At 41.6% G+C, this 24057-nt stretch overlaps 1 protein-coding gene across 8 annotated transcripts in view; it reads left to right on the top strand.

Annotated features, from left to right (window-relative positions):
• The window catches only part of tbc1d5 (TBC1 domain family, member 5), a 554754-nt gene that overhangs the window by 233939 nt on the left and 296758 nt on the right, over positions 1-24057 (top strand). The window lies entirely within an intron of this gene.

Here is a 24057-nt window from a genome sequence, read left to right on the forward strand (position 1 = left end):
CCTTGATGCCTTGCACCAAATGCTGTGTTCAATGGATCAATCCAATGTTCCATTACATATCTCTAAACCTTCAGTTACTACACCCTTATTCACTCACTAATTCTGCATTTGCAACCTTATCAGCACCCCTAGAGAACATAATTGATACCTCTTTGCAGACGACTGCCTATTTAACTAAAGTGTCCTATAGATAAATAGATTAGTTGTTATCAGCTGTTTGCAGAGAAGTAATGATTATGTTCTTCACCAATGCAAACCATTTAAAGTTTATACAATTATTTTAAAAATCCTTAGATTAATTATTTTAAATATACCTTAAATACTACAGTTCAGGCTCTGTGAAGAATCTAAAAACATGTGTTTAATGTTTGCCTGTTAATAACTGCTGAAGGTTTGCTAACTTTGTCTTGAAATGCTAGAACACCTCATTGCATCTTTAAGATCAAGTGGCTCTAACCATATTCTTCTCACTGCTATTTAGCAGCAGTTCCGTGTTTTTAAAATAGTTATTTTTTTAAAATGACTATTCCTATTTCTGGTTTATATTTATTCCAGTTTGTATCAGATACTTTTTGTATAGCTTGTGAATTTTTCTTTGGATGTGTGGGAAATAGTCATGTAACAGGGTCTCAGTCAATAGAAGGTCGTTGAACCAACTGTGTTGCATCTCAACAAACTAAGGTATTGAGGGCAATAAAGATGACCACTGCTAACAAAAGTTTTATTATGTAAGGTAATAAAGACACGTTAACCAACACAATTATATTAACAATCTACACAGTCTAATAATCTCAAAATTAAGCATACTGGTTAAGTATAAATGCTGGTAAATCCCATTTCTCTGTTGGTGTGAGAAAAAGACTATGACACAATGCAAACAATCTCATCTGACCAATTCACACATTGTAAGATGCATTATTCTCTCTTTTATTGGCCTCCTACATCTATTGTGCCTCACTACCAGGTCTAATAATCTGCTGTATCTTCCAATCCACGTTTTCAAATTTGGGAGAAATATCACCAGTGATTTTCTGAAAGTGGCCTCGCAGCTCCTCCACCTGAGATGGAGTTTTCCCTTTGTTATACACTTACATATAAAAATTCCTCCACAGCTAGGCACACATCCATGTTAGCAATGAAACTATGTGCAGCCCTGTTTTAATATTATTAGTAGTGTGGCATACTTGAACATGAAATCAAACACAAGAATCATCCATAGATGTGAGTGAAGGAAGAATATTCTTTAAATTAACTTTTATTAGACCACCAGTGTGTTGTTAGATGTAGTAGTTTAAGTTGCATATATCACTGTTTAATAAAACCTTAAAATATGAATTAATAAAACAAATTTATAAATGCAGAACTTGATGCTAAACTTGTCCATTTGAGAAGCTGAATTCTGCTGTTGATTAAAGCTGAGTTTACAATTCAAGCCTCCATACTTCATTGAAAAGCTGCACTATTTGGATTAGTGAGTCTCAGCTTAATCCTTTTTTTTCACATGTAATCTTGGAATCATATTTTGGTAAGTTAAATTTGCCATTTTTCCTGTTGTTAGCATCCAGTGAATGCTCATTCCCTGGACACAAAAGGAGTTGCAGAACTAATATACCAATTTGCTGCCCATTTTAATTGCCCCAGGATTTTCAGGGTTTCTCGTGAGGGATGATACAGTGTCTATATTTTCAGTAATTACAGGCAGTACCATAACAATAAGATAGAAGGAGTGTTTATAACCCTCCCGCCTCCATTTTCTGTGATTGTATCCAACGTTCTCATTTCTAGTGATGATCCATAAAGCTTGCAGTGGTTTTTGTGCCAGAAACCTTTCTGATTAGAGGGTCTGAGTGAGGGCCAAAAAATAAGTGACCTTCCTTTATTGGATCCATCAGATTGGTTGCCTTCTATATTCCATTTGCAAGAATGCCCTGATGCTGGTGGCCACAGTCACAGGTGTAAAAGGCTTGCACCTCTCTTGCCATACCCATCACCCAGTTCCCAGCACAAGACCTGAGCCAGGGATACAGCTGGACCAAGTTAATGTTAAATTTTAGTGTATTATACATCAGGTACCCAGGAAAATCAGCCCCAAAATACCTTGGCAAGGGCAACAAAGATAATGGCGCATAAACTCAGTGTTCCAAAAGTGAAGTCACAAATAGTATATTCTTCTCTGAATTTTATAACGTCAACATATATAGCTTAAAAACTGAAATCAATTTTGTGTGATTGGAATGACAACTATGTGATAATTGTAGAGTTAATTTACAGTATTTCAGTGCAGTGTCTGGTTTATGTAATTTAATATATATACATGGGATCTCAATCTAGGATTTAACATGATGAAGATTGTCCTGTGCTTTTTATGTGGGATAACATTATGGAATATCTGAATATTGGTTAATATTATGGCTAGTCTGTGCCTTACTGCCTGTGAGTTGCAAACCATTACTTGAAACTTTGTATGATCAGTATAAGTAATATTGCTTGTTTTTGTCTTTGGCTTTTCCTTAATAATACACTTGCACTTTGTTATCAAAACTTGCAATCGTAATGGCCGTGTACAGGTGTTTTCACTTTTTGTGGTTTTGCTTTATGTCTTTCAAACTAATTAGAAATTCAAGGATTTTTTTTCCACCAAATGGTGGAAATTCAGCGTGAATATTGCAATTTCTTTCAGAATTTAAAGACCTATGATCTGCTATGACTGTACTTGTTCTTGGTTTAAAAAAGAATGTTATCTTGAATTTAAAGATTCAATACATAACAGTCCAATTCATGTAATGTTGCTTTAATTTTTGACAGTAATTTTATTTATAGGTCTACAAAAATATTACATAAAAGTATCATTGAAAATTCTTGTGTTAATCAACAAAATATAAAGTGCAGAATTTGACCATAGATTGAAGAGAGAATTTATAAGAATTTTAAGTTATTGCATGATGATACCTTATAAATAGTTTATTTTTCTGGGAAATAATAAAATAGCATTGAATCAAGGAAGATACAGCTCAGGTTAACTAAGCAATTGACCCCTACAAGCAAAAAACTACTCCTTGACTGTCCGTGTAGCTAACTGAGCACAATCTGACATGGCATGATCATTTTAAATTCTGATAGATTTCTTAGGAAGTACAGAGACTGGTATGGTGCAGAATAACTAGATAAGAAGAATAGTCTAAGGAGACAAGAATGCAAGATGGTTTGAGCTTTATGCAATTTGGTACCTAAAAGCGTAACATCCAAAATGAAAAGAAATTGACAATATATTTTAAAAGTTGTACCCTCTTAGTCATTGCATTTTTAATACACTATAACTTTATTGAGCCAAATTTCTAAGCAATAAGGCAATAGTAAATTATGAGTAAATTTCTATGTGCCGTAACCAACCATGGCAAAAGCGATAATACATGAAATAAGTTACACCTCTGGTTTCATTTCTTTTTCAGACACAGCATGTATTTCATATATTAAACAGCAATTTGTAATTTTTGATTTGAGATTCAAAGCTAATACAAATATTCAACTTTCTACAATTTGTTTTAACATATTTCATGGAATTACAGCACAGAAACAAGTCATTCAGTCCAGCTGGCCAATGTCACTGCCTATGCTCCACATAAGCCTCTTCCACTCTACAGGTAATTAGCTCTTCACACTCTGTCCCTGCAACCTGAATATTGAAGGGTGTGTGACATTTAGGAAGGACGGGAAATTAAGAAAAGGCGGAGGGGTGACTCTGTTAATTATTGATGGTATTAGCATATTAAGTTCAGGAAACCATGATGTAGAAATGGTTTGGGTTGATATGTGGGAGTGCTGTACAGTCCCCCTAATTGTAACTACAAGATAGGACAGAGCATAAAAAAAGAGACAGTGGGAGCTTGACAGAAAGGTATGGCAATAATATGGAGGATTTTAATCTACATATAGACTAGAAAAAGGTAGCATAGATGAGTTCATAGAATGTTTTCAGGATAGTTTCTTAGAACAGCACTTTCTGGAGCCAACCATAGAGCTCCTGGTATTGTGCAATGAGATAGGATTAATTGATAACCTCATAGTGAAGGCACCCCTAGGTAGCAGTGATCATAATGATTGAATTTTGCATTCGTTTTGAGGGAAAACCGAGTGCATCCAGCATTAGTATTTTAAACTTAAGTAAGGGCAATGATGAAGGCATGAAAGCAGAACTAGCTGAAGTGAACAGGCAAATGAGGCTAAGGCATAGGTCAGTAGAGGGTCACTGGCAGACATTTAAAGGGATATTTCAGAATGTACAGAATAGATGCCTTTTTTAATTCATTTACGGGATGTGGGTGTTGCTGGCTAGGCCAGCATTTATTGGCCATCCCTAAATGCCCTTGAAAAGCTGGTGAAGTGCTACCTTCGTGAAACGCTGCAGTCTCTGTGGTGCAGGTATACCCACAGTGCTGTTATGGAGGGAGCTCTAGGAATTTGACCCGGCGACAATGAAAGAACGCCGATATTTCCAAGTCAGGATGGTGAGTGGCTTGGAGAGGAGCTTCCAGGTGGTGGTATTTCCATGTATCTGTTGCCCTTCATCTTCTAGATGGTAGCGGTCATGGGTTTGGAAAGTGCTGTCTCTTGGTGAGTTCCTGCAGTGCATCTTGGAAATGGTACAAACTGCTGCTATTGTTTGTCAGTGGTAGAGGGAGGGAATATTTGTGGAAGGGATGCTAATCAAGCGGGCTTCTTTGTTCTGGATGGTGTTAAGCTTCTTGAGTATTGTTGGAGCTGAAAGCATCCAGGCAAGTGGAAACTATTCCATCACATTCCTGACTTGTGCCTTGTCGATAGTGGACAGGCTTTGGGGAGTCAGGAGATGAATTACTTGCTGCAGGATTCTGAGCATCTGACCTGCTCCTGTAGCCACAGAAATTATATGGCTAGCTCAGTTCAGTTTTTGGTCAATGGTAACCCCAGGATGTTGATTCTGGGGTATTCAGCAATGGTAACATCAACGGGTGATATTTAGATTCTCTCTTGTTGGAGATGGTCATTGCCCGGCACTAGTGTGGCATGAATGTTACTTGCCTTTTATTAGCACAAGCTTGAATATTGTCCAGGTCTTACTGCATTTGGACGTGGACTGCTTCAGTATCTGAGGTGTCATGAATGGTGCTGAACATTGTGCAATCATCAGTGAACATCCCCACTTCTGACTTTATGATGAAAGGAAGGCCATTGATGAAGTAGACGAAGATAGTTGAGCCTAGGAACTACTCTGAGGAACTCCTGCAGTGATGTCCTGGAGCTGCGATGATTGACGTCCAACAACCATAACCATCTTCCTTTATGCTAGGTATGACTCCAACCAGCAGAGAGTTTTCCCCTTGATTCCCATTGACTCCAGTTTTGCTAGGGCTCCTTGATGCCACACTCAGTCAAATGCGGCCTTGATGTCAAGGGCAGTCACCTTCACCTCAGGAGTTCTGCTGTTTTGTCCATGTTTGAAGCAAGGCTGTTATGAGGTCAGGAGCTGAGTGACCCTGGCAGAACCCAAACTGATACATTCCAATGAGAAAGAAAAATTCCAAGAGGCAGACTCACCAATCGTGATTAGCTAAAAACGTTAAAGATAGTATCAAACTTAAAGTAAGAACGTATGATCACGCAAAGACGGGTGGCAGGTTAGAAGATTGGAAATAATATAAAGATTAGCAAAGACTGACAAAAAGATTAATAAGGAGGTAAAACTAGAGTACAAAAGAAAACTAGCTTTTAATATAAAGATGGATGGGAAGAGTTTCTGCAGATATTTAAAAAGGAAAAGAGTTGACAAAGTGAGCATTGGTTTTATAGAAAGTGTGTCTGGAGAATTGATAATGAAAAATGGGGAGATGGTGGATGAGTTAAACAGGTATTTTGCTTTGCTCTTCACTATAGAGGACATGTAACATTCCAGAAGTAGTTGTAAATCAGGAATTGGAAGGGAGGGAGGAATTTCGGGAAATTACAATGATCAGGGAAGTGGTATTGAGCAAATTGTTGGGGCTGTGGGCTGACAAATCTCCAGGTCTGGATGAACTTCACCCAAAGGCACTGCACTGCACTGGAGTGCTGCTTGGGGCTGCAGTAGAGTGCTTAAGTTGGAGTTTGGTGGCTGAGGGAGTTCGGTAAGGAGGGAACAAGGTGAGTACCGTGAATACGGTCAGGTAAGTATTTACCACTTTTATCGCTTCTAGTTTTCATGGTCTTATTTTGTAGTTCATCATTTGTAACAGTGAGGAGCAGGGAAGAAGGGCCCTAGATAAATTGATATTATTTTTTGTTAAGCATCTTCCAAAAGGCTTAATTTAAAGGGGTAACTCATGGCAGGAGAGCTCAAAATCGTGGTGTGCTCCTCCTGCTCTATGTGGGAAGTGGGAACATTTCTAGCGCCCAGGGCCAGCATATGTGCTGGAAGTGTCTCCAGCTGCAGCTCCTGGAAGCCGGGGTTTTGGAGCTAGAGCAGCAGCTGGAGACACTGTGGAGCATTCGCAAGGCGGAGAGTATCGTGGATAGCACGTATAGAGAGGTGGTCACACCGCAGGCTAAGAGTCCATAGGCAGGAATGGAATGGGTGATCACCAGGCAGAGCAGGGAATCTCCTGTGGCTGTTCCCCTGAAAAACAGATGAACCACTTTGGATACTGTTGGGGGGGATGGCCTCGGGAAAGCAGCAACAGCCAAATTTATTGCACCAGGGTTGGCTCTGCTGCACAAGGGAGAAGTAAAAAGTGTGGGAATGCAATAGCTATAGGGGATTCAATTGTAAGCGGAAAAGGTAGGTGTTACTGTGGCCGCAAACGAGACTCCAGGATGGTACGTTGCCTCCCTGGTGCTAGGGTTAAGGATGTCTCAAAGCAGCTAGAGGACATTCTCAAGGGAGAGGGTGAACAGCCAGTGGTCGTGGTACATGGTACAAACGACATAGGTGAAGAAAGGGATGAGGTGCTAAAAACAGAATATAGGGAGTTAGGAAGTAAGTTGAAAAGTTGGGCCTCAAAGGTAGTGATCTCAGGATTACTACCAGTGCCACGTGCTAGTCAGAGTAGAAATAGCAGCATATATCGGATGAATATGCGGCTAAAGAGGTGCTATGAGGGGGAAGGTTTCAGATTCCTGGGACATTGGGACCAGGACAAACTGTGGACGCATTACACCCGGGCAGCACTGGGACTGATGTCCTAGTGGGAATATTTGCTAGAGTGGTTGGGGAGGGTTTCAACTAGAATGGCAGGGGGATGGGAACCTATGCAAGGAGTCAGAGTAGGGGGAATCAAGGACAAGAACAAAAGACAGAAAGGGGAATAAGAAAAGTGATAGGCAGAGAAATCGAGGGCAAGAATCAAACAGGGCCTCAGTGAAAAATAGTGGGAACAGGACAAGTAATGTTAAAAAGAAAAACAGAATTACCTGGAAAAACTCAGCAGGTCTGGCAGCATCGGCGGAGAAGAAAAGAGTTGACGTAGGTGGTAATGTTAAAAAGACAAGCCTTAATGCGAGAGCATTTGCAATAAAGTGGATGAATTAACCGCATAAATATATGTAAATGGGTATGATATAGTCAGGATTACGGAGACATGGCTACAGGGTGACCAGGGATGGGAACTGAACATGGGTATTCAGTATTTAGGAAGGACAGACAAAAAGGAAAAGGCGGTGGAGTAACATTGCTGGTGAAAGAGGAAATTAAAGCAGTAGTGAGGAAAGATATTAGCTCCGACGATGTGGCATCTGTATGGGTAGAGCTGAGAAACGCCAAGGGGCAAAAAACGTTCGTGGGGGTTGTATATAGACACCCAAACTGTAGTGATGATGTTGGGAATGGCATTAAACAGGAAATTAGACTCACATGCAATAAAGGAACATGTGTAATTATGGGTGACTTTAATCTGCATATAGATTGGGCAAATCAAATTAGTAACAATACCATAGAGGAGGAATTCCTGGAGTGTATATGGATAGTTTTCTGAACCAATATTTTGAGGAACCAACTGGAGAACAGGCCTTCCTAGACTACGTATTGTGTAATGAGAAAGAAATAATTGGTACTCTAATTGTGCGAAGTCCGTTGGGGTGACCTCGACCATAATATTGATAACATTTTTCATCAAGATGGAGAGTGACGTAGTTGATTCTGAGACTAGGGTCCTGAATCTTAATAAAGGAAACTACAATGGTATGAGGTGCGAGTTGGCTATGATGGATTGGGAAACATTACTTCAAGGGAATGACGGTGGATAGGCAATACCAAACATTCAAAGAGCGCATGGGTGAACTGTAACAATTGTTTATTCCTGCCTGGCACAAAGGTAAAACAGGAAAGGTGGCCAAACCATGGCTTACAAGGGAAATTAGAGATAGTATTAGATCCAAGGAAGTGGCATACAAATTGGCAAAAAAATCAACAGACTTGAGGATTGGGAGTAGTTTAGAATTCAGCAAAGGAGGATCAAGGGATTAATTAAGTAGGGGAAAATAGAATACGAGAGGAAGCTTGCGGGGAACATAAAAACTGACTGTAAAAGTTTCTATAGGTATGTGAAGAGAAAAAGATTGGTGAAGCCAAATGTAGGTCCTTTACAGTCAGAAACAGGGGAATTTATAATGGGGAACAAAGAAACGGCTGACCAACTAAATGCATACTTTGGTTCTGTCTTCACAAAGGAGGACACAAATAACATACCAGAAATGTTGGGGAACACAGGGTTTAGTAAGATGGAGGAACTGAAAGAAATCAGTATTAGTAGGGAAATGGCGTTGGAGAAATTGATGGGATTGAAGGCCGATAAATCCTCAAGGCTTGATAATCTACATCCCAGAGTACTTAAGAAAGTGGCCCTAGAAATAGTGGATGCATTGGTGGTCATCTTCCGAGATTCTATAGACTCTGGAACAGTTCCTACAGATTGGAGGGTGGTTAATGTAACCCCACTATTTAAAAAGAGAGGTAGAGAGAAAACAGAATTATAGAGCAGTCAGTCTGACGTTGATAGTGGGGAAAGTTCTCGAGTTCGTTATAAAAGATTTAATAGCTGAGCACTTGGAAAACAGTGGCAGAATCGGGCAGGGAAATCAGGCTTGACCAATCTACTGGAATTTTTTGAAGATGTAACTAGTAGAGTTGATGAGGGGGAGCCAATGAATGTGGTTTATTTGGACTTTCAAAAGGCTTTTGACAAAGTCCCACGTAAGAGATTAACGTGTAAAATTAAAGTGCATGGGTAGTACATTGAGATGGATAGAAAACTGGTTGGCAGGCAGGAAACAGAGAGTAGGAATAAACAGGTCTTTCTCAGAATGGCAGACAGTGACTAGTGGGGTACTGCAGGGATTGGTGTTGAGACCCCAGCTATTCACAATAGATATTAATGATTTAGATGAGAGAATTAAATGTAATATCTCCAAATTTGCAGATGACACAAAGCTGGGTGGGAGGGTGAGCTTTGAGGAGGATGCAGAGATGCTTCAGTGTGATCTGGACAAACTATGTGAGTGGGCAAATGCATGGCAGATGCACTATAATGTGGATAAATGTGAGGTTATCCACTTTGGTAGCAGAAACAGGAAGGCAGATTATTATCTGAATGGCTTTAAATTGAGAGAGGGGAATGTGCAACGAGACCTGGGTGTGCTCGTACACCAGTCTTTAAAGGTAAGCATGCAGGTGCAGCAGGTGTTAAAGAAGGCAAATGGCCTTCATAGCGAGAGGATTTGAGTACAGGAACAGGAAGGTCTAGCTGCAATTATACAGGGCCTTGGTGAGACCACACCTGGAATATCGTGTGCAGTTTTAGTCTCCTTATCTGAGGAAGGATGTTCTTGCTATAGAGGGTGTGCAGCAAAGGTTTACCAGACTGATTCCTGGGATGGCGGGATTGACATATGAGGAGAGATTGAGTTGGTTAGGATTATATTCGCTGAAGTTCAGAAGAATGAGGGGGTATCTCATAGAAACCTATAAAATTCTAACAGGACTAGACAGGGTGGATGCAGGAAGGATGTTCCAGATGGTGGGGGAGTCCAGAACCAGGGGTCACAGTCTGAGGATACGGGGTAGACCATTTAGGACTGAGATGGGGAAAAATTTCTTCAGCCAGAGAGTGGTGAGCCTGTGGAATTCACTATCACAAAATAGTTGAGGTCAAGACATTGTATGTTTTCAAGAAGGAGTTAGATATAGCTCTTGGGGTGAAAGGGATCAAAGAGAAAGCGGGAGCAGACTATTGAGTTGGATGATCAGCCATGATCATAATGAATGGCGGAGCAGGCTCGCAGGGCCGAATGGCCTACTCATATGTTTCTAAGGCCTTGAAAGAAGTGGCTAGTGAGATAGTTGATGCATTGGTTTTAATTTCCAAAATTCCCTAGATTTGGTCAAGGTCCCATTAGATTGGAAAATAGCTAGTATAACTCCTTCATTCAAAAAGGGAGGGAGACAGAAAACCAGAAACTACAGGCCAATTAGCCTAACATTTGTCATAGGGAAAATGTTAGGAGCTATTATTAAAGATGTTATAGCAGCGCACTTAGAAAAATTAAAGGCAATCAGGCAGAGCCAACATTTGTAAAGGGAAATCATGTTTAACCAATTTATTAGAGTTCTTTGAAGGAGTCATATGTGCTGTGGATAAAGGGGAACCAGCGGATGTACTGTACTTAGATTTCCAGAAGGCATTTGGTAAGGTGCCACTTCAAAGGTTATTGCGGAAAATAAAAGCTCATGGTGTAGGAGGCAACATATTGGTATGGATACAAGAGTGGTTAATAGAGAGAAGCAGAGAGTTGGCATAAATAGGTCTCTTCCTGGTTGGCAGGATGTGACGAGTGGTGTGCCACAGAGATCACTGCTAGGTCCTCAATTATTAAAAAATTTATATAAATGACTTGGATGAAGGGACTGAAGGAATGGCTGCTAAATTTGCTGACAACACAAAGATAGGTAGGAAAGATGATTGTGAAGAGGATGTAAGGAGTCATAGAGTTTTACAGCATGGAGCGAGGCCCTTCAGCCAATCTTGTCCACACTGGTTATCAAGCCCCTATCTATCTAAAACAAAAACAGAATTACCTGGAAAAACTCAGCAGGTCTGGCAGCATCGGCGGAGAAGAAAAGAGTTGACATTTCGAGTCCTCATGACCCTTCGACAGAACTTGAATTCGAGTCCAAGAAAGAGTTGAAATATAAGCTGGTTTAAGGTGTGTGGGGGGGGCGGAGAGAGAGAGAAGTGGAGGGGGGTGGTGTGGTTGTACGGACAAACAAGCAGTGATAGAAGCAGATCATCAAAAGATGTCAACAACAATAGAACAAAAGAACACATAGGTGTTAAAGTTGGTGATATTATCTAAACGAATGTGCTAATTAAGAATGGATGCTAGGGCACTCAAGGTATAGCTCTAGTGGGGGTGGGGAGAGCATAAAAGATTTTAAGATATTTTAAAATAATGGAAATAGGTGGGAAAAGAAAAATCTATATAATTTATTGGAAAAAAAAGGAAGGGGGAAACAGAAAGGAGGTGGGGATGGGAGAGGGAGCTCACGACCTAAAGTTGTTGAATTCAATATTCAGTCCGGAAGGCTGTAAAGTGCCTAGTCGGAAGATGAGGTGTTGTTCCTCCAGTTTGCGTTGGGCTTCACTGGAACAATGCAGCAAGCCAAGGACAGACACGTGGGCAAGAGAGCAGGGTGGAGTGTTAAAATGGCAAGCGACAGGGAGGTTTGGGTCATTCTTGTGGACAGACCGCAGGTGTTCTGCAAAGCGGTCGCCCAGTTTACGTTTGGTCTATCCCTATCTATCTAATCCCATTTTCCAGCACTTGGCCTGTAGGCTTGTATGCTATGACGTTTCAAATTTTCATCGAAATACTTCTTAAATGTTGTGAGAGTTCCTACCTCCACCACCCTTTCATGCAGCGAGTTCCAGATACTCCCCACCCTCTAGATGAAAAAAATTTCCTCTCATCCCCTCTAAACCACCTGCCCCTTACCTTAAATCTATGCCCCCTGGTTATTGACCCCTCTACTAAGGGAAAAGTTTCTTCTTGTCTACCCTAGCTATGCCTCTGAATTTTGTACATCTCAATCAGGTCTCCCCTCAGCCTTCTCTGCTCTAAGGAAAACAACCCCAGCCTATCTAGTCTTTCTTAATTGATGAAACGCTCCAGCCCAGGCAATATCCTAGTGAATCTCCTCTGCACACTCTCTAGTGTAATCACGTCTTTCCTTTTGTGTGGTGACAAGAACTGCATACAGTAATCCAGATGTGGCCTAACTAACATTTTATACAGCTCCATCATAACCTCCCTGCTCTTGTACTCAATGCCTTGAATAATAAAGGCAAATATCCCATATACCTTCTTAACCATCTTTAAGGATCTATGGACATGCACATCAAGATCTGTCTGATCCTCTGTACTTCCTAGGGTCCTACCATTCCTCGTGTACTCTCTTGCCTGGTTAGTCCTCCCAAAATGCATCACTTCACACTTTTCAGGATTGAACTCCATTTGCCACTGTTCTGCCCATCTGACTAGCCCATCTATATCGTCCTGTAGTCTAAGGCTTTCCTCCTTGCTATTTACCACACCACCAATTTTTGTGTTATCTGAAAACTTACTGATCATTCCTCCTACATTCATGTCTAGATCATTAATGTACACTACAAACAGCAAGGGACCCAGCACGGAACCCTGTGGTATGCCACTGGACACAGGCTTCCAGTCACAAAAACAACCTTCGATCATCTCCCTCTGCCTCCTGCCACTAAGCCAATTTTGGATACAATTTGCCAAATTGCCCTGGATCCCATGGGCTCTTACCTTCTTGACCAATCTCCCATGCGAGACCTTGTCAAAAGCCTTATTTAAGTCCATGTAGATTATAGCAACTGCACTATCCTCATCTACTACCTAGTCACTTCCATGGAAAATCCAATCCAATTTGGTTTTTTTATATTTATTCATGGGATGTGGACTTCGCTGGCTGGGCTAGCATTTATTGACCATCCCTAGTTGCCCTTGAGAATGTGGTGGTGAGCTGCCTTCTTGAACTGCTTCAGCCCCTGCTGTGTAGGTACACCCACATGCTGTTGGGGGGGGGAGTTCCAGGATTTTGACCCAGCAACAATAAAGGAACGGCGATATATTTCCAAGTCAGGATGGTGAGTAACTTGGAGGGGAGCTTCCAGGTGGTGGTGTTAAACATAATCTCCCCTGACAAAGTTATGCTGACTATCCTTGATTAATCCTTGCCTCTCCAAGTGGAAATTAATTCTGTCCCTCAGAATTTTTTCCAAAAGTTTCCCTACCACTGATGTTAGACTCACTGGCCTATAGTTTTTATATCATCCTTTTTGAATAATGGCATTACATTAGCTATGCTGCAGTCCTCTGCCACCTCTCCTGTGTCCAGAGAGGATTGTAAAATTGTCAGGGTCCCTGTTACCTCCTCCCTTACCTTCCACAGCAACCTGGGGTACATCTTACCTGGTCCTGGGGATTTATCCACTTTTAAGCCTGCTAAAACCTCCTCGCTCTCAATGCTAATTTGTTCAAGTATATCACAGTCCCCGTCCCTGATTTCTATATGTACATCATTCTTCTCTATTGTGAATACAGATGCAAAGTACTCATTTAAAACCTCAACTATGTCTCAGGCTTTTCACACAGATTGCCACTTCGGTCCCTAATGGGCCCTACTCTTATATAAAAGCAAAATATTGCAGATGCTGGAAAACTAAAACAAAAACAAAAATAGCTGGAAAAACTCAACAGGTCTGAGCATCTGCGGAGAAGAATACAGTTAACGTTTCGAGTCCGTATGACTCTTCATCAGAACGATGGCCCTAATAGGCCCTTCTCTTTCCCTAGTTATCCTCTTGCCTGTAATATACTTATAAAACGCCTTTGGATTTTCTTTTATTTTACCTGCCAGTGTTTTATCATGCCCCAGCTTTGCTCTCCTAATTTCTTTTTTCAATAACCCCCTGCACTTTCTATACTCCTCTAGGACTTCACTGTTTTGAGCCCTTGGTATCTACCATAAGCTTCCTTCATTTTTTCCTTATACATTCCTGTACATTCCTCGACATCCAGGGTTCTCTGGACTTGTTGGTCCCACTCTTCACCTTTACAGGAACACGAAGGCCCTGCACTCTCAATATTTCCTTTTTGAATGACTCCCACTGCTCTGATGTAGATTTTCCTACAATAGCTGCTCCCAGTCCACTTTGGCCAGTTCCTTGTCTTATCATATTAAAATCGACCTTCCCCCAATTCAGAACTTTTATTTCCAGCCCACCTTTGCTCTTTAGGTTACAAAGTGAAATAGGTTAAACGAGTGGACAAAGATCTGGAAAATGGAGTATAATGTGGGCAAATGTGAAATTGTTCCTTTTGGCAGGAAGAAAAATAACGATGCTTGTTATCTAAATGAGAGATTGTAGAGCTCTGAGATTCAGGAGGATCTGGGTGTCCTAGTGCATGAATTACAGGCTAGAATGCAAGTACAGCAAGTATCTAGGAAAGCTAATAGAGTGCTATTGTTTATTGTGAGGGGAACTGAATTCAAAAGTTGGGAGGCTATTCTTCAGTTGTACAAGGCACTGGTGAGATCTCATCTGGAGGTATTGTGTACAGTACTGGTCTCCTTATTTAAGGAAAGATGTAAATGTGTTAGATGCAGTTCAGAGGAGTTTTATTAGACTAATACCAGGCATGGGCGGGTTGTCTAATGAAGAAAAGTTGGACAGGTTAGGCTTGTATCCACTGGAGTTTAGAAGAGTAAGAGGTGACTTGATTGAAACCTTTAAGATCCTGAGAGCTCTTGATAAGTTGGATGTAGAGAGGATGTTTCCTCTTGTGGGAGAATCTAGAACTGGTGGGTCACTATTTAAAATATGGGGTTGCTTATTTAAGACAGAGATGAGGAGAAATTTATTTTCTCTGTGGGTCAGGAGTTTTTGGAAGGTGCTTCCTCAAAGGGCACTGGAAGCAGAGTTCAGGTTACAATCAAGTCAGCCACGACGCAGTCCTGACTCCACTTTTAGGATGCCCTCCAACGTGTTGTGTGATACTACCACCTTGCTAAATAGGATAGATCTCTATAGTGTAGTGGTATTGTCACTGGACTAGTACTCCAAACCCCCAGGGTAATGATCTGGGGACCCAGGTTCGAATCCCACCACAACAGATGGTGAAATTTGAATTCAATGAAATGACCATGAAAACAATGTCGATTGTTGTAATGCCTTTTACCTGGTCTGGCCTACGTGTGACTCCAGATCCACAGCAATATGGCTGACTCTAAAATGCCCTCTGAAATGGCCGAGCAATCCACTCAGTTGTCTCACTGCCACCTTCTGAAGGGCAATGAAATGCTGGCTGAGCCAGCGATGCCCAAATGAATGACTTTTTTCAAAATCTAGCAACTCAAGACTGGGCAACCGTGAGATGCCATGATAGCTATGGGCCATCACCAGCAGCAGAATTGTACTCAACCACAATCTGTAACCTCGTGGCCTAGCATATCCCCCACACCGCCATTACCACCAAGCCAGGGGATCAACCTTGATTCAATGAATGGTGCAGGAGGGCATGCCAGGAGCAGCACCAAGGATACCTAAAAATGAGGTGTCAACATACCGAACAGTGTAAGCAGCAAGTGATAGAATTACACGATTCCACAACCAACATATAAGATCCAAGATATGCATTCCTGCCACATCCAATCATGAATGGTGTTGGACAATTAAACAATTCACTGGAGGAGGAGTCTGCACAAATATCCCCATCCTCAGTGATGGAGGAGTCCTGCACACCAGGGCAAAAGATAAGGCTGAAGCATTCACAACAATCTTCAGCCAGAAGTGCCCAGTGGATGATCCATTTCAGCCTCCTCCAGAGATCTGCAGCATCACAGATGCCAGTCTTCGGGCAATTTGAATTACTTCCCGTGACATGTTTTAAGGAAGTACAGAAGCAGGGAAGTAAGGCAGAGAAGCAAAGAACAAAAGCGAAAGTATGTGACAGGGTGAAAGGCAGGAGAGATTAAATGGCAAAAGGGATGATTGGTGCAAGGCAAAACTGGGTGATAATGTAACAATTAAAGAAACAAAATGGGTCTAGAGATGTGAATGGTTATATTAAAACTATTACCAATAGCTGCTGCCTGAAAAAATGGGAGCAATGGTTATGATCTGAAAATGTTGGACTCGATGTTCAGTCCAGAAGGCTGTAAAATACCTAGTCAAATGATGAGATGCTGTTCCTTTTTGAACTTCATTAGAACGTTGTTAGGAGGCCAAGGACAGAAGTATCGGAATGGAACTTTCGCAGAGATTTAAAATGACAGGCTAATGGAAGCTCAGGGTCATGCTTGCAGAATGAAAAAAGTGTTTCACCATGTAGTCACCCAATTTGCATTTGATCTTCCCAACGTAGATGAGACCATATTGTGAGAAGGAACGCAGTATACTAAATTGAAAGAAGTACAAATAAATTGCTGTTTCACCTGGAAAGTGTGTTGGGGCCCTGGATGTGGGAATGCAGGAGGTGAAAAGACAGGTGTTGCATTTCCTATGCTTCCACAAGAAGGTGCTGAGGTTGATGAAGAGTGGATCATTACTATCTCCTTTTATTGTGCACCATTGTTCTTTTTATCATTTGGTTTTTTCTTCCTGTACAAGGTCTGCTCTGTTTTGTGTCAGCTGTTACTTACTTATCGAAGAGCTTCCATGTACCAGGAAACCAGGCAGCCTTAGATGTGTTCCAAAGAGAAGCAAATGTTGCCTTTTGTGAAAAGAATTGTGAAATAAGACAAGCATCCAAGATCCCAGAATGATATAATAGACTTTAGTCAAGCTAATCTCTGTCGCACCTTGTTCAACTGTGCATGAACTTCAAGCTAATCTTTGACATGGTAGCATCTCACTGCCTTTCCCAGTTGCCACCTTCATGCCTCAGTCTTGAGTTACCTCTGGTTCCTCATTCAATGCATAGCATCAAGCTTTCAGTGTTAAATACTACAGGAAAAGTGACAGTGTTGGTTAAGATGGTGTCAGCAGCAGGGTTTTTATAGAGATATAATAGATTACATACAGCCATATACTAGTCGGTTTTACATAAAATAGCTTGGCAGATCTGGAGCACCAAGGTAATATAAAAATTATTCATGGTAGATGGAGAGCATATCCTGCTCAATGTATTGCTATGTGTTACATTAACTGCTGGTTCTTGCCCCATTTCATGCAGTCCTTTCAGCAGCCCTCATTACCACTAGGTTTCTTCTTTCATCTGCCTTAATATTTTTGCCTGCTGCTCCTGTTATTACTAAGAATTTTCTATCTGGCAAATTCTACTCCCAGTCAATAGCAAAATGATGGAAGGTATCATCAACAGTGCTATCAAGCAGCACTTATACAGCAATGATCTGCTCACTGATGCTCAGTTTGGGTTCTGCCAGGGTCACCTGGCTCCTGACCTCATTACAACTTTACTCCAAACATGGACAAAAGAGCTGAATTCCAGAGGTGAAGCGAGAGTGTCTGCTCTTGACATCAAGGCAGCATTTGACCAAATGTGGCATTAAGGAGCCCTAGCAAAATTGAAATCAATTGGAATCAGAGAAAAACTGGTTGGAACCATACCTAGCACCAAGGAAGATGGTTGTCGCCACTGAAGGTCAATTATCTCAGTCTCAGAACATCATGGCAGGAGTTCCTTAGGGTAGTGTCCTAGGCCCAACCATTTTCAGCTGCTTCATCAAGGACTTTCCCTCTATCATAAGGTCAGAATTGAAGAGGTTCACTGATGACTGCACAATGTTCAGTGACTGCTCAGATACTGAAGCAGTCCATGTCCATATGCAGTAAAACCTGGACAATATTCAGGCTTGGGCTGGTAAGTGGTAAACAACATTCACGCCACACAAGTGCCAGGCAATGACCATCTCCAACAGGAGAGAATCTAACCATCTCCTCTTGACATTCAAGCGCATTATCATCACCGAGTCCCCCACTATCAACACCCTGGGGGTTACCATTGACCAGAAACTGAACTGGACCAACCATTATGCTCTGAGAATACTGGACAAGCCTGATACTTGTTAGGATCTGGCTTGATAGATCATAATCATTTAAAGAATTTAATACATGGAAGAACCAAATGTAAGGAAATAAGCAGCAGAACACCAAGATTAAATTGAAACACCAAAAGAATCTTTACTACAAACTTGAACATAGCAAACACAAGCAATACTGAGTAAATAGGTATATTAAACAAATAAGATAATTATTCAAAACACTTTGAGCTTCTACCTTAAATTGAATCCAAAAGACTTAGCCTAGCTTATCCTTTTTTTACTATGGTTTTCACTCTGATGGGCTTTTAAACATACTCATACTCTGAAAGGCAGTTCTTTTTTTCTCTGGGTCTGGCTGCTCCGGTCACAATTCAGGTCTATGGTATATTCCTACCAATATGACCTTCTGATTCAAGTATAGGTGTTGCTGACGGTCACACGCCACAACCCACCAGACACACTCCCTTATCATCTATTCTATAGATGGACTTCTGTCTTGACTGAGTTGCCTTGTCCTACCCAATTTTCTAGAACTCCCCTTCTATAAGCATATGGAACTGAGTTTTCTGGTTAAACACAACCAACTGGATGTCTGCAGCCTCTAGGTCAGCTTCCCTTACATTTTTTCCCCTTAAAAAAAATCAAAATCCACCAGTTTTCCTTTCAGAGCATTGTTCCACCCTCAGCAATTTTCTCCACAGCAACCTTAGGGTTTTATTGTTTCTAAAAGCCTCTCTGATGGGTCAGAAGTTCAAGGATTGTTTGTAAACACACCCAATACTAAGCCAAATCAAAAGTAAACAAACCTCACCTTAAACTGAAATCAAAACTCTACATTCTTAACCCTTAATATAATCCACAGTAGAGGCAGTTATAATAGCATATAAATAGTGTGTTTACAAGAGCAGGTCAGAGGCTGGGAATTCTGTGGCAAGTAACTCACCTCCTGACTCTCCAGAGGCTTTACCATCCTTAAGGCACAAGTCAAAAATGTGATGGAATGCTCTCCACTTGCCTGGATGAGTAACCCTCAGGAAGCTCAACATCACCCAGGACAAAGCAGCCCGCTTGATTGGCACCTCATCACCACCTTATGCCTTCACTCCCTCGACCACTGTCACATAGTGACAGCAATGCGTACCATATATAAGATGTACTGCAGCTGCTTGATAAGCTTCCTTCAACGGCACTCTTCAAACTTGTAAATACTTCCACCTAGAAGAAAAAGGGCAGCAGGTTCATGGGAATACCACCACCTGAAAGTTCCGCTCCAAGCCACACACCATCCTGACTTAGAACTATATCATTTTTTCTCTCACACTGGGTCAAAATCCTGGACATCCCTTCCTAACAGCACTGTAGCTGTACCTACATCACATGGAACACAGCGGTTCAACAAGGCAGCTCAGCACCACCTTCTCAAGGGCAATTACAGATGGGCAATAAATGCTGGCCTAGTCGGTGACACCCATATCAAGTGAAAGAATAAAAAAGAACACTGCTCCGTTGCTTCCACTTTTCTCTTTTGATTTCTAAGTTTCCCTTCAATGGAATCCTGTTCTCCCTCTCTTAGTTTAAACCCCATTTACAGGGATAGCCTTTTGCTTTATAAGAGATGACTGCTGTTTTGATCAAGTACATTTAATAGGGAAGTTGTCTGATAAAATTGTTAAAAAGCTTGCTTTATATAACACCTTATCAAGATAAAACGTTTCAAAGTGGTTCAAACATAATGAATTCCATGCTGATGTCTTATTACAAGCAATGTTAGGTATTAAAAATATAAAAACAAAAAAACTGCGGATGCTGGAAATCCAAAACAAAAACAGAATTACCTGGAAAAACTCAGCAGGTCTGGCAGCATCGGCGGAGAAGAAAAGAGTTAACGTTTCGAGTCCTCATGACCCTTCGACAGAACTTGAGTTCGAGTCCAAGAAAGAGTTGAAATATAAGCTGGTTTAAGGTGTGTGGGGGGGGGGTCGGAGAGAGAGAGAGAGAGAAGTGGAGGGGGGTGGGTGTGGTTGTAGGGACAAACAAGCAGTGATAGAAGCAGATCATCGAAAGATGTCAACAACAATGTTAGGTATTGGTCAATGTGATTCGGTGTGAATTTTAATAATGAGAGGAAAAGGTAGAAATACCGTTGTTGGAATTAAAATGCACTGGTCCTTTAATTACAGCTTTTCTGCTTCAGAGTGGCTTCAGTGTGAACCATGGATAATCTGGAGTTTTTTTTGGCCTCTTGTTACAAGTTAGTTTTCAATAGTTTAATGCTATATTTAATAGGACCTTATATGATTCTAAATTATCCTTCATGAGTAAGGGAATTTGTATTTAAAAATCCTTTTTATTATAAAAGTGGTTTGAGCTTTTAAATTAAAATTGCTGATACAGCTTTAAAAGCCTTTAATGCTTGATTGCAATAATGATTAAGTTAATGTAATTTATGATTGTAAGTATAGTTTATTTTTATGGTGTGATTCTCAATAGCTAGTAAATACATTTTCATAATATAAAAATAATGTTACAGCACTTACTGCATAGCCCTGCTGTAGAATTTATATTTCCTTGCTGCAGAAATTGGTCTTCAGCTGCTGCAGAATTCTAGCAGGCCTAGCCATATTATGCACCTCCAAAAAAAACTTTACTGAGTCAGTTTTGCATCAGTGCCTAACAAATTAAATGTGGACCATGACTAGTCCTTAGTCCTTGGTCATTGCTGCTAATTAAGATATATGAGGTGAAATTTAATAAGACCGCAGCACCTGACGACGAGAAAGGAAACTTCAGATTACATCTGGGGAGCTGAAATGCATGCAATCACAATGCAAATTAAGTGCGTAGTGTGAGCAATAATGTGGTAGTGTGTTAGAGATCAGTGTTTATTGGATGGTAATGTATGTGGAGTGATTTGTGTTCTCAAGGAAATGCAACATAGCTACAAACACAGCATTTGTTGCCCTCCCCATAAATGACTTGCCAAGCAGATTGGCCACTGATGAGTGCGAGAAATTGTTTTTTTTTATTCATTCACGGGATGTGGGCTTTGCTGGCTAGGCCAGCATTTATTGCCCATGCCTAGTTGCCCTTGAGAAGGTGATGGTGAGTTGCCTTTGTGCAATCATGGCCTTGACAGTGTGGATAAGGAGCAGAGAGATGGCTCCTGATAACTTCATTAATTGGAGTGTCAATGCAAAGCCGGTATTCCCAAGGGGAGTGATCGCTTTTCATCCCATATGAAAACAGTCCACTCCCCTTGATCTTCTAGTGGGTAGAGGATGTATGTAGAGGTAGCTCTGGATGGAGGCTGGCTGAGGTGGGCGCACAGTTGGAGCAGGCATATGTTTGCAGACGAGGAAATGATCAAGTAGGTGCATCACTTAGTCAAAATGATTGAACAGAAGTTGTCCCTGGCATGCCTCTGCATGGCCCTGGCATCTGAGAGAGCTGCCACGAGATCTCTGTCCTCATCATAGTCCTCACTGTTGTCATCATTTGAGGAGGTTAGCAAGTCCTCCATGTCCTCGATTGGCTATTCTACCCTTTGCAATGCCATGTTGTGCAACATATAACAGACACTAACAATCCTGAGCACCCTCTGTGGTGAGTGTTGTAAAGCTCTGCCTGACTGGTCAAGGCATCGGAAATGCATTTTGAGCAATCCTATGGTCTGCTCTATGATTGTCCTTGTTAAGTAGTTCAACGGTCCTCTGCAGGGCGTTGGGGATCTAGCACTGGTGACATTAACCATGTTCTGAGGGGATAGTCCTTGTCACCCAGGATCCAACCCTGCACTTGGGCAGGAGCCTCAAATTGCTGCTGCAGCTGAGAGTTCTTAAGATTTATATCTCATGAGAGCTCACTTGGAAATGAGCACACTCCTGCATAATTCTTTTCCAAGGGCCACTGACAATTTGAATGTTATGGGAGTGAAACACTTTCTGGTTGGCACATGCAGCTGGCTGTAACCAGGGAGGTCTAATGGCCATGTATGTGCGGTTTATTACATCATACACCCGTGGGAACCATGCAGTGGCCTCAAAGCCAACTGTTCTAGTGGTCATTAATATCTGTTGAGAATCTGGTGAATTTTTTGGCCCTTCTGAACAGGACATTTGTCATTTGCTGTATGCACCTATGTGTTGCAGCCTGGGAAATACCACACATGTCACTGTGGAGCAGTGGAATGAGCCACTGGTATAGAAATATAGGGCCTCCGTTATCTTGAGGGTGACTGGCATGGGGTAATCTCCAAAGCCATGGGGCTGCAGGTCTTGTTGTAGGACCGTGCACAGGTCAGTAACCGCCTCCTGAGAAAACCTTAGCTATCTCTGACATTGCCTTTCAGACATCTGGAGGTAGTTGGTGCACGTTCTGAGCATGCGCTGATGTGCCAATCCTATTTGGCGATGAAGATGGCCTTGATTGGGTTCCTCCTGACCTGCCTCTTCTCTTGGTCGGTATTGGCTGATGGACCTGTGGCCTATGTCGTTGTGTAATCAAGGTCCCCCTCTAGTGAATCCTCTCCTCCACAGCCTGAGGTTGCAACAAATTTGGTATATGAGGCTGTGTGAAGAAGGCAGACAATGATATGAGCACCTCTAGCATGGCTTTTATCCCTCGAGCAGCTGCAGTTGACCAATGGGAATGTATGACCCTCCCATAGGTCACATTTAAAGCTCCTCTCATCCCATAGTGACCTCCTTCCACAACAACCTGTTCTCCTGTGAGTTAGAAGTTTCCTAGTAACACCTGATTTCCAGAAAGGTACCATTTTCTTAGCAGCCTTGTTGATGGACACTAACACTGACCCTGCAACTGGAGCCCATCCACCTCCATCTGTCACTTGAGCTTCCTCCCATCTCCCTTGACCCTCCCAGCATTACCCTTTTCCCTGCCCCAATCATCCTAGAGCACCACACCATCATCCTTCCCTTGCCTTTGTTTGCCTCGACCCATCCCCTAAGACCATTGACTGGTCCCCCTACAGCTGGATCTGTCCTGCTTCCAAACTCCAGGTCTCTTCCATGACTGTTGACCTGCAGTTATCTCCCTTGGAGACTCACAGAATGAGACAACTGCAATGATGGACCCCACCCTGTGGACCAGAGCCTGGCTCCCTTCAGACATCTCCTTAGCCTGCCCCCACCCCCAGCTCCCAAATGTGCCAGTGCCATATTGTGCTGCTGATTGACACCATAGCACAAGCTCCACCCTCTTGTCAGCCCAACAGTTGCACATTTGAGGACCTCAGCACCACACTGTACACCCCCAACTCATCCCTTCCACTATCTTCTCCTGGTAATATCCTCTGTGCTGTTGAGTTAGATGAAGACAAAATCTCCCCTCAGATCCAAAGATTGAAACCTTGCCTATGTTATGACATAGCAGATAATAAATGCTGAGCTGTTCAAATCCAAGAGGGAAGCTTGAAACAACTGCCACAACTAACTTTCAGTTTGTATGTTTCGAGATGCGGGCTTTGGATTCAGTAATAGTAAGACCACCAAGTCTTAAGAAGTTTTTATAAAACTAAATTAAACATTTATTAATAAAGGAAAAGATTGTAAGCATGTACATATGTCTACAAATTACTGCTACACTAATTTTTAAACCCCCTAGTTAATCTAATTCCCAGTTACAGCTTCATTAAGGCAACAGTAAAGTATATAAATTTTAAAAGACCCAGGCAAAGTAAACAATACCCTGAACAGTAGAATGCAAAGTGAGTTATCTTAAACTGCTGCCTTCAGGGACTGAAGTTGAGGCACAGAGGCTGAAGGCTTTTCACATTCACACTTGTTGCATCTTAGACTGCCTACCCTTACACACAACCTTCGCTCCTTTATACATATTTTCCCCTTCGAATGCAAACTCCCATAGTTTCACAATGTCTTGGACTTTATCTTTCTGATAATAAAAATCTCTCTCAGCACTAAGCTGTACCAGTAATATTTGGGATTTAAAAA

This window comes from Carcharodon carcharias, chromosome 3 (genome assembly GCF_017639515.1).
Source record: "Carcharodon carcharias isolate sCarCar2 chromosome 3, sCarCar2.pri, whole genome shotgun sequence".
In the NCBI taxonomy this organism is placed as follows: domain Eukaryota; kingdom Metazoa; phylum Chordata; class Chondrichthyes; order Lamniformes; family Lamnidae; genus Carcharodon; species Carcharodon carcharias.